This window comes from Coregonus lavaretus, assembly GCF_964263955.1.
Source record: "Coregonus lavaretus genome assembly, chromosome: 6".
Classification (NCBI taxonomy): domain Eukaryota; kingdom Metazoa; phylum Chordata; class Actinopteri; order Salmoniformes; family Salmonidae; genus Coregonus; species Coregonus lavaretus.
This window is the reverse complement of record NC_139993.1, coordinates 24539819-24552162: the sequence shown is the minus strand read 5'-3', so window position 1 is coordinate 24552162 and position 12344 is coordinate 24539819. Positions and strand designations below refer to the sequence as shown.

Below are 12344 nucleotides of genomic sequence, written 5' to 3'. Positions count from 1 at the left end.
AGATAGAGGTAGATCGGGTATCGGCTGTGCGTAATTGGCAAACTCCAACCACCGTAAAAGAGGTGCAGCGGTTCTTGGGTTTTGCTAATTACTACCAGAGGTTTATCCGGGCTTTGGACAGGTTGCAGCTCCCATTACGTCTCTGCTAAAGGGGGGTCCGGTGCGCTTGCAGTGGTCAGCTGAGGCGGACAGGGCATTTGTCAAGCTGAAGAACCTGTTCGCCTCGGCCCCGGTGCTGGCGCATCCGGATCCCTCTTTGCCTTTCCAAGTAGAGGTGGACGCGTCCGAGACCGGTATTGGGGCAGTCCTGTCACAACGGTCCGGCACGCCACCTAAGCTCCGCCCCTGTGCGTTCTACTCCAAGAAGCTCAGCTCGGCGGAGCGCAATTATGACGTTGGGGACAGGGAGCTGTTAGCTGTAGTCCAGGCCCTAAAGGTGTGGAGGCAGTGGCTTGAGGGGGCTCAACACCCTTTTCTCATTCTGACTGATCACCGTAACCTGGAGTACATCCGGGCAGCTAGGAGATTGAACCCTCGTCAGGCTAGGTGGAACATGTTCCTGACCCGGTTTGTTTTTAAGATCACATACATCCCTGGGTCCCAGAACGGTAAGGCAGACGCACTGTCCCGGCAGTATGACACGGAGGAGAGGTCCATTGAGCCCACTTCCATACTTCCGGAGTCTTGTCTGGTGGCTCCGGTAGTATGGGAGGTCGATGCGGAAATCGAGCGGGCGCTGCGTACCGACCCTACTCCCCCCGAGTGTCCTGTGGGGCGGACGTACGTTCCGCTCGAGGTTCGTGATCGGCTTATTTCTTGGGCTCATACATCACCCTCCTCTGGACATCCTGGTATTGGTCGGACGGTGCACTGCCTTAGCGTGAAATACTGGTGGCCAACGTTAGCCAGGGATGTGAGGGTTTATGTCTCCTCCTGCTCGGTGTGTGCCCAGTGTAAGGCACCTAGACATTTGCCCAGGGGTAAGTTACATCCTCTGCCCGTTCCACAACGACCATGGTCCCATCTCTCGGTAGATTTTGTGACCGATCTACCCCCTTCCCAGGGTAATACCACCATTTTGGTCGTTGTGGATCGGTTTTCTAAGGCCTGTCGTCTCCTCCCACTGCCGGGTCTCCCTACTGCCCTACAGACCGCCGAGGCCCTCTTTACCCACGTGTTCCGGCACTATGGGGTCCCCGAGGATATTGTGTCCGACCGAGGTCCCCAGTTCACCTCCAGAGTCTGGGGGGCTTTTATGGAACGCCTGGGGGTCTCGGTTAGCCTTACCTCGGGGTACCACCCAGAGAGCAATGGGCAGGTTGAACGTGTGAACCAGGATGTGGGTAGGTTTTTGAGGTCCTATTGCCGGGACCGGCCGGAGGAGTGGTCGAGGTATATCCCCTGGGCAGAGATGGCCCAGAACTCTCTCCGCCACTCCTCCACCGGATTAACACCTTTCCAGTGTATTTTAGGGTATCAGCCGGTCCTGGCACCGTGGCACGAGAGCCAGACCGAGGCCCCTGCGGTGGACGAGTGGATTCGGCGCTCGGAGGAGACGTGGGACGCTGCCCATGTCCATCTGCAGCGTGCCATCCGTCAACACAAGGCGAGCGCCGATCGCCACCGCAGTGAGGGGCCGGTGTACGCACCGGGAGATCGAGTCTGGCTCTCGACTCGAAACCTGCCCCTCCGCCTGCCCTGCCGGAAGCTGGGTCGGCGGTTTGTGGGGCCCTTCAAAGTCCTGAGAAGATTGAACGAGGTGTGTTACAGATTACAACTGCCTATTGAGTACAAAAATATTAACCCCTCGTTCCATGTGTCTCTTCTCAGGCCGGTGGTAGCTGGCCCACTCCAAGAAGAGGAGATAGGAGAGACCCCTCCGCCCCCTTTGGACATCGAGGGGGTCCCGGCGTACAGGGTCCGGACCATCTTGGACTCCAGGCGCCGGAGGAGTGGTCTCCAATATCTCGTGGAGTGGGAGGGGTACGGTCCGGAGGAACGGTGCTGGGTGCCCAGGAGGGACATCCTCGATCCATCCCTCCTGACAGAGTTCCACCATGGGCATCCCACGCGCCCGGGTCCGCGTCCTCCTGGCCGTCCCCGAGGCCAGGGTCGCGCACGGCTGGAGCCGCGCGTCAAGGGGGGGGTACTGTCACGGTTTCGGCCGAGACTGCTCCTCCTCCTGGTTCGGGCAGGCAAAGGCGTTCGCCGTCCCCGGAGTACTAGCTGCCACCGTTGGATGTTTCATGTGCGATTGCTTTTGTCTGTCCTTTTCACCTGTGTCTGGTTTGCGTTGATTACATGTCCTATAAGTTCCCTGTGTTTGTATGGATTAGTTGTGTGTTGTTTTCGCCAGTCGTTTGTGTTACGTGTCGTGTTTTGTGTATTTTGTAATTACGCTTGTTTGTGCGTAATTGCGCATAGTCGCCTCCTTTGTTGGTTGAGGCCGTGCCTTTTTGTATATTACATTGTTTCTTTGGGACTTTAGTAAACGTTTTTGGACTAAGCCTCGGTGTCCTGCGCCTGACTTCCACCCCACATACACCTCACCTTATGACAAAGATTTCTGGCTCCCAGGTGTCTTTTATACAGGTAACGAGCTGAGATTAGGAGCAGACTCTTAAAGGGAGTGCTCCTAATCTCAGTTTGTTACCTGTATAAAAGACACCTGTCCATAGAAGCAATCAATCAATCAGATTCCAAACTCTCCACCATGGCCAAGATCAAAGAGCTCTCCAAGGATGTCAGGGACAAGATTGTAGACCTACACAAGGCTGGAATGGGCTACAAGACCATCGCCAAGCACCTTGGTGAGAAGGTGACAACAGTTGGTGCGATTATTCACAAATGGAAGAAACACAAAAGAACTGTCAATCTCCCTCGGCCTGGGGCTCCATGCAAGATCTCACCTCGTGGAGTTGCAATGATCATGAGAACGATGAGGAATCAGCCCAGAACTACACGGGAGGATCTTGTCAATGATCTCAAGGCAGCTGAGACCATAGTCACCAAGAAAACAATTGGTAACACACTACGCCGTGAAGGACTGAAATCCTGCAGCGCCCGCAAGGTCCCCCTGCTCAAGAAAGCACATATACAGGCCCGTCTGAAGTTTGCCAATGAACATCTGAATGATTCAGAGGAGAACTGGGTGAAAGTGTTGTGGTCAGATGAGACGAAAATTGAGCTCTTTGGCTTCAACTCAACTCGCCGTGTTTGGAGGAGCAGGAATGCTGCCTATGACCCCAAGAACACCATCCCCACCGTCAAACATGGAGGTGGAAACATTATGCTTTGGGGGTGTTTTTCTGCTAGGGGGACAGGACAACTTCACAGCATCAAAGGGACGATGGACGGGGCCATGTACCGTCAAATCTTGGGTGAGAACCTCCTTCCCTCAGCCAGGGCATTGGAAAATCTGTGGAGGGAGCTGAAGGTTCGAGTTGCCAAACGTCAGGCTCGAAACCTTAATGACTTGGAGAAGATCTGCCAAGAGGAGTGGGACAAAATCCCTCCTGAGATGTGTGCAAACCTGGTGGCCAACTACAAGAAACGTCCGACCTCTGTGATTGCCAATAAGGGTTTTGCCACCAAGTACTAAGTCATGTTTTGCAGAGGGGTCAAATACTTATTTCCCTCATTAAAATGCAAATCAATTTATATAATTTTTGACATGCGTTTTTCTGGATTTTTTTGTTGTTATTCTGTCTCTCACTGTTCAAATAAACCTACCATTAAAATTATAGACTGATCATGTCTTTGTCAGTGGGCAAACGTACAAAATCAGCAGGGGATCAAATTCTTTTTTCCTCACTGTAACTCTGTGTTGTTGTTTTTATCACACTGCTTTGCTTTATCTTGGCCAGGTCGCAGTTGTAAATGAGAACTTATTCTCAACTGGCTTACCTGGTTAAATAAATGTTAAATAAAAAAATCAATAAAAAAAAATCACATTTTTAAAATAAAGTGGTGATCCTAACTGACCTAAGACAGGGCATTTTTACTAGGATTAAATGTCAGGAATTGTGAAAAACAGAGTTTACATGTATTTGGCTAAGGTGTATGTAAACTTCCGACTTCAACTGTACTTAGCATGTTAGCTAACCCTAACCCTAACCTAATGTTATCCAGCTAGCTAACGTTAGCGTTAACCACCTAGCTAACGTTAGCCACAACAAATTGGAATTCGTAAGATACTATTCGTTTTGCAAATTCGTAACATATTGTACGTTTGTAAATTTAGTAACAGGCTAAGGTGTATGTAAACTTCCGACTTCAACTGTATGTATGTAGTATCACGAGTGTACTACAAACACATAGCTGGTGAATGAAACATCTAGGTATGCCATCATAACAGGTTGGGTGTATTTAAAGGTTGCTGTAAATGTTGCGTTTTTTATTTGTGTAAAATACATACATATTTCGTACCCCTATTCTATACTGTATAGTCTGTGATGTCAGTGATTATACTGTATATACATAAAACATAAGAGCATTTTTCATGTCTGCCAATATTATAACTCTGGACAAGTGTCGTATCGAGTGAGTGGTGGCAATTATTGCTGATGAACAAAAGGAGTCTGCTCATACTGAACGTTGATCATAAGGTTTATTCAGATCACAAGCTTCAGCATGAGTGACAGGTGACATGACACCCGGAGAGTGACGCCTCAGAATGGCTGCTCGTTCTGCCCTCTCCTTCGTTTTCCCCCCTATTTATAAACAATGATGCTCCCTCTTCTGGCCAATCACCAGTCTCCCCTGTCCACAACACACTTCCTGTCTGTTGTATGTGGCGTTACACCTAAAACATTCCCTCTTGATACTAACATAAACAACATTCCATTTCTTCATGAAAAACATTTAACACCATCATAATCTTAATACACTACATTCCCCCCTTTTGAGACGAACTAAACGTCTCGAAAACAAACAGAATAGGATTATGACCAGTAACAATGTATCTTATTGAGTATCTTTAACATTAAACCAAAAACATTCTCCTCTAGAGTGTAAATACCTTTCTATGAAATAACTGTTTATGAAGTGTGAATACATTACTATGAAATATGAACAAATCTCTATGGAGTGTAAGAGCGAAAAACTGTCCGGCAACCTTCCATCCATCAATCAAGACAGTAAAATTCTCTCACGGTCCCTCTGCCCCAGGCAACCACCTTCGGTACTCCAGATAAACTCATAAACCCTGTAAATGCATTTGAAACTATGATGCAATTAAATACACATGTAAGCCCCTGCAAACAAAATCCTATCCAAAAACATCCACTTGTAAGGCTGGTCAACCCATTGGACCTTACAGTGAACCTCTCCCTGCCTAGACTTTCTCTGTCCCTAAGCATTCACGAAATAAACAAAAACATCTAAGTTCCCCACATGTATCCAATAACATCAAACATCATTCTACAAAAATTAATACCTAAGAATATGACACAAATTATGTATTACACATGTCTATATTTCATTGCAGACACTGGAATGTAGTCCACTACACTTCATCTCCCCGTAGTCTCGACTTCCAATGGATTTGTTGATGATGGAATCTGCCACACCCTCCTTGTTTCATCTCCTCCAGTCATTGTCGTTTCATATTGTCCCTTCATATTGTCCTTGTTTGAGTCACATGTTCCCCCAAATGCTTCTGGAAGAAAAGAAAAGAAACGACCAAACAGTATCTTTTGCAAAACAACCCTTTCAAATTGACCATCAATATCAACTAAGAATATAAAAATGATATATAAATGATGTATGAATCACATAAACCCATTCCCCCCTTGATTCATAAATCATACTACAAATCACACTAATATTGGAAAAAAAATTTTTTGGGAAAAATCATCAACTCATAAAAAAAAAAAAAAAGATATTTATCCATTCAGTTCTACTTGTCCATCTTCCTCCAGATCAGGAACAGTCAACACCGGCATCTAAGTGTTGTCTCCAGACATCACTCTCCAACCTATCTCAATATCATAGCTTTCTCAAAGGTCAGTAACAAATTACAAACCTCACACACAGTGCTATCAAAGCTGAAACTAAATGTAACCCATCACTGCCCCTACTGGCCTACCTGATCTTGCAACCCAAGACTTCTCAGATCTCCCACTCCCTCAGATATACCAAATGCATCCCTTATATTCTTCAATGCATATATAACCCTAATGATAATATCTGAACTATCTGGACTCAAAGTATACCTAATATTATCAATATGATCTTTCCAAATGTTACACCATACCATGGAAAAAATCCCCCCTTCTCCCTTAGATTTATCCTTCAATGATAGGCTTGAAGACTATGACATGTAGCATGTCTCTTTTCATCCAATTTCAAATCTAGCTTCAGATTTCTGTCCGGTGCTACCCCTCTTATAATGGTAAAAACCTCATATGGAAGCTTCAACGTTGACATGTAACAACCTCCTGTCTATCCATAAGGTAAAAATATATATGCTTTATCACCACAAACCCTCCAAATATCTCTAAAATTCCCCATAGTCACATTGTCAGGCAAAAGCTAATCTTTTAACCATCAAAGTCCTGCTGTTCCTACTACCTGGTACATAAAAATTACATTATATTTGTCATCTCTAACCTTATGTTCATGCTTATCCAAAGTCATCATATAATCATCACAATCTGATATTCCCATAAACATACCCCTTACCTCATATGTTTTATTAGAACCAAACAACTTTTAGCCCTCAATGGTTACACCTCAAATGCTTCAGTTTTTGCTGTTACCTGATTTTACTTAACATCTAACAAATTTACACAAGTTAATTCACTTAACCCAATAACACCTAACCCTAGGCTTAAACAAATGTTTTGACAACGACATTATTTTATCGGTTACTGATTGTTGCTGATACCACAGTCATGACAACGCATAAGATTGACACATACTTGATAGAGGTCGAGCGACCGTCTCTAACATGTTTGGTGGTGGAATTCTCACCAGACATGGACCCTCAAGATTCCTCACTGATCTTACAGAATGAGCTGCTGGAACCTGCCCATCTATCTCTAATTTTCACAACAGAAGAATCAAACTACATGCATTTAGTTTCTCTCTCCCCTAACGAGCGGTACTGATCAGATACCTCTCCTTGTCTGTCATTAAAATCAAAGACCTCATCCTGTCCTCCATGATAGTATCCTTCACTATTTCAGATGAATCTATATTGTTTCTACCACTATCTGCTCTCCTATTTTAACCCTATTCGTCTTGCTACCCCCTTTAATTTCAGAACAGTTGTTGTCGGTGTCATACTTCCTACATTTGCTTATTGCCATCGTATCATTAATCCCTTCCAAAGTTACCATTAAAGTAGTTGATTTAGCTGATGTATCAACACTCTTCACTACCGATATCCTATGTGTATTATTCACTGTTGGAGTGACTACTGTAACATATTCTTCCTGAACTCCTTTGGTGCCTGTGAAACTTCAACAGATTTCAAATCTTCCATCATAAGCGTTACTTTATGAATTACATAGCCTTTTAACCAATAATTCTTAACCGGAACAAATTCTAATGCTTGCACTAGATAAGTATACTTCTTCTCCATAATTATCTCTCCATGTGGGAGGAACGTCCCCATCCTAACCCTAATAAGTATTTTTCCCCTAAAATTGGTGCTGTATTGGTTCCCTTATAACCAAATGCGATATATTTATGGCTTTAATAACTATCAATGTTGAAAGAGTTAAATTGCTTCTCACTGTTGTTTTAATAGACTGAAGTGTTAATCTCCTTAGTTACTTCTAGTTTTCCCCAAAGAAAAGTTGTCTTTGCTTGTACTTCCATCTATCACCACTAGTGTCACTTTTTCCCAACTCAGTCCTATCTCTAATCCCTGACTTTCAAACTTTTGATTATAAAAAATACACCTATAATTACCTTGATCTCCCTGCTGGGAACTGTAACTATAGATACTCACTCACCCTCAATCTTCTCTTATCATTCAGCAACACATACTTTCTCAATGCATCTGCTCCTAACAGATCTAAACTCCTACCATATCTTCCCACTAAACTTTAAAATGTCCTTCACCACTGTTCTCTCTCTCTTACTACTAACTTTGAAACTTAGCTTACTGTCTTAGAGTTCCTTCAACCTAGTTCTCCTAACTTATTTTAATCTAATCTTTTCTCTCCTAACCTTTAAAAACCTTTTCCACTGATTTATTCACAAAATCCCTTTACCACCAAATTTTAGAATATGTGATTGGGACAGTCCCCACCTGCTCCTGACTTTTTTTTTTACACACAGACTTGGCAAAACGACTAAACACCCTTTTAGCCTAGCCTGAAATCTCTTAGTGTAAGAATGTAACCCAGAATAAACAATGCATCTCTTTCCAATACTGCAATAACAGTATCTTCTAATATTAGTATCTTAAGAGTAATTAACTGTTTTACTACCTCAAATCCCTATCCTAATTAGTTAATTTTACATAGTGATATGTTTAACCTCTTTAGGCTGAACCCAGATAAGTTTTTCCACTATTCACCATCACTTCTAATGGTCGGTTGTTTTTACTTCAATTGTTGGATATTTTGTCTTCTTCTCTAATCGGTGCTATCAACTGGCACCCCCCTTCCGGATCTTCTAGGCACTCTAGAATCTTTAGGGTTCACCTGGAGAACAGGTGATCTTGAATTGCCCCTGTATCTTCCTTAAAAATGTTCTCTGTTTTTCCTCCTGACTTGTTGCACTCACAGGTAAAGTACCCAATCTGTCCACAATTATAACAGTCTTCTGAAAGTTGCTGGAAGTGTAGCTGAAATCTTCCTCCTCCTTCTATTTCTTCTCGTCCTCTTCCTCTCCAATTCTGTGTCTGTCCAGAAACTGGCTGTGGATATGGAACATCTGGTACCCACCTTGGCTGGTACAATTGCATTTGATATTGTTCAGTTGAAGCTGTAACAGTGATTGTTGATTTGGTTCACTCTGATTCTTCATAACCAAAGCTTCTCTTCTCCTTCTTCTCCAGTTGTAAGTTGTATTTGATTGAGTTTTCAGAGAGTTTCTTGGTCCTGTTCCTTCTCGTCGTTGACATATCAGTATTCTTCAACCGCTTATACTCTAAGTTCTGTCCTCGAAATATCATCTTCCATCATCTTCTTACTAGTGGCCTTGTCTTGACCTCAATCTTCTCTTCCAGACAGCTCATTTTCTTCCTTCTGGAGTTTTGATTCATCTTCATCGTCGTTTCTGCTTGCCCTCTATCTATTATTCGTCTTCATCTCTGATGCAACAATCACCCCCCTGGATGATCACTGGAAGCTGAGGATAAACATCCCTAAGCTGTACTTTTTAGCCTTATCTCTATAGCTTTGTTTATCTTATCGCTGGAATCTTTTATCAGTTTTTGTTTGAGAATGAAGGGCAACTTTTGTTTCACTTGCCGGATAACCTCGCAATACTTTAGTTAAAGGATTACCATTTTATCCCCTATATCAACCCTTTTATATTCCTTTATTGTGAACTATTTTAGACTATATAGCCTATGGCTTCCCCCCTGTAATTATTTTTTAAATAAATCAATTAAAAATCATGAATAATTAAAACCCATTTTTATTTCTATATCCTATGTCACCAATTTATCAATTAGTGTTGGCTATCTTACCACAACCCATCAAATGCAAGTAGTCAACTTCAGACTAAAATACCCATAAACAAAGCCTCTAACCCTATCATTACTACAATTCCCATAAACCCCTTGCTCTATCAGCACCTAATTATCTTAAATTTACAGAATAATGTCAGTCCTTGATTCCCAACACAATTCCAATCAAACCCCAGTGATGCACAGAGCCTCCAAAATGCAATTTTTAATGAATCATTTGCCAAGCCTATGTAAAATTGTCATAACATCACATATTTTGTAAGGGATGATTTTGTGAACTAGCCTGATATTTGATCCTCTGCCTCTGCCACGTCACACCTTGTCACGTGACGCACGTCAGTCACACGTTAGCCCCTCCTCTCTCCTGTCGTATCGTATTGCTCCTCTCATATGACAGAAAAACAGAGACACAGAATAACATTTTAGTAGTTAATGCAATCACTGAGTTATCTCAACCATATTCAACATTCCTTCGTTCACCCATTATTCACTCGAAGACTAACCTCAGAACTAAATAGATCGCTCAAAAACATTTTTATTTTATTTTAATCCGTCATTTAATTATTTAATTCATTATACTCCGTCAACATATATCTAATTTATAAATTCAATAGGTCACAAAACAAGTTTCATCTTTAACCATCCGCCGTTTAACAACTAGAATACTCGTGTCCAAATATCTCTTTGTCTGTGTGTTTCTCTGTCTCCCCCTGCAGGGTAACCCCAGATGGGACCTATGACCTTTACCCACAATGCAGTTTTGTAGTTTTACAATACCCTCGTGTTGTAGTTTAGTGCCGTAAACCAAAACGTGTCCTAATCTCGTGCCATAAACTCCCCCTTTCTGTAGTGTAGTGTCGCAAAATTAAACGCATGCGCAAATCCATTCAAAAATACTTTTTCACCGTGGACTCTCCCCAATCCCAAAATAATAGACGGTTAACAGTCCAGCTGTAACTCCCGTTTCCCCCTCATAATCAAACAACATTTAACAGCGCTCACAAAACATATAACCTGACTTACACACAGAGACAAGTTTAAGAGACTTTAATCCATCGCAATGGGGTCTCTAAGGATATCCGTTAGCATGTAGCACGCAACACAATTAGTATTTAGCATTATCATTAGCAGCTATGTATCATGTAGCATGACCCACACTCCAGCATTTAGAATTAGCCTTAGCCGCTATGTACCACGTGGCCTGAACCACAATCAAGCATTTAGAATTAGCCTTAGCCTTTAGCTAACTGCGGCCTACTATGCAAATAAATATCCTGCATTGTGCCCAAATCATTATCCATCATTATCCATATCTCCGCCTAACTTTATGCTGCCTTGAATGATGAATATCATATCGAGAGGTTACCCCCACCCTATCTCCCGTCGGCTATAGGAGGAGTATAACATAAATACAATCGTTCAATTCATGGTTCCCAGAACCAACCTGACAAAGTCTAATACTTCGCACAGGATTTGTAGCCCACTCCTGCGAGTCGCCCCCCCTGGGGGTCTTTCCAGATTCACAATGCTCTAAATATGTATACGTATATCTTGGCCCCGATTGTTCTTGACTTACTATTCAAGCAACACATCTCTATAAACAATCCATAAACTCTACCCACTTTTGCGCTGTTTTTAAAAATTTATAATAATTAGCCAGACCCCCCAGTCATCAGCAAAAACGCCACCCGAGGCACCCTCCAGTGTACACAAGCAGTAACAAAACTAACAACTTAGCTGTGAGGAACACTCACCCTGGTCGGGTCATGACTCCAGACCGAAGTTAGCTTGAGTTAGCTTGGCGGCTGCAAATGCAGCAGAGGAGGATTGCAGACCACTCCTGGCAAGCTCGCCATTTGTCGTATCGAGTGAGTGGTGGCAATTATTGCTGATGAACAAAAGGAGTCTGCTCATACTGAACGTTGATCATAAGGTTTATTCAGATCACAAGCTTCAGCATGAGTGACAGGTGACATGACACCCGGAGAGTGACGCCTCAGAATGGCTGCTCGTTCTGCCCTCTCCTTCGTTTTCCCCCCTATTTATAAACAATGATGCTCCCTCTTCTGGCCAATCACCAGTCTCCCCTGTCCACAACACACTTCCTGTCTGTTGTATGTGGCGTTACACCTAAAACATTCCCTCTTGATACTAACATAAACAACATTCCATTTCTTTATGAAAAACATTTAACACCATCATAATCTTAATACACTACACAAGGCTCAACTCTTTTGGTTCATCAGTCTCCACTAACCCTGACAGCTTGTTGGCTGTGTTCTGTAGATTAGAGATTGATGAATAATCTAGAACATTAAGAGAGAGTGGGGTCAGCAAAGGGTGTAGGGGTTGACACCCCGTGTGTGTTCAGACTACGAGCACACACTGACGGGTCATTGACAGAATGAGATCAGCACACAGGGCGTGGGTGTTCTGTGTGGTCGGACGGCCAGTCGGCCACAGAGAAGGTAATTGGCCAAGGGAGCGTGTGAATTGAAACTCACCACTTCCTGGGTGGTAGCTGACCCCTTGGAGCGCAGACGCAGGGTCTCCTTCCCATTCACCATCTTACCCTCGCTCGACTTGGGCGCCCTGGTCCTCATGCCGATCATATCTGACAAACACACATACACACATACAATAATATAATATATGCCATTTTAAATAACTTTATTAGACTACATTTTCATTT

The 12344-nt window shown here is 43.3% G+C and overlaps 1 pseudogene across 1 annotated transcript in view; it reads right to left on the bottom strand.

Moving 5' to 3' along the window:
• The window catches only part of LOC311130978 (PDZ domain-containing protein GIPC3-like), a 61202-nt pseudogene that overhangs the window by 9107 nt on the left and 39751 nt on the right, over positions 1–12344 (bottom strand). The window contains exon 5 of the transcript in view: positions 12160–12266. The product of the transcript in view is annotated as a PDZ domain-containing protein GIPC3-like (transcript). The remainder of the gene's footprint in view (positions 1–12159; positions 12267–12344) is intronic.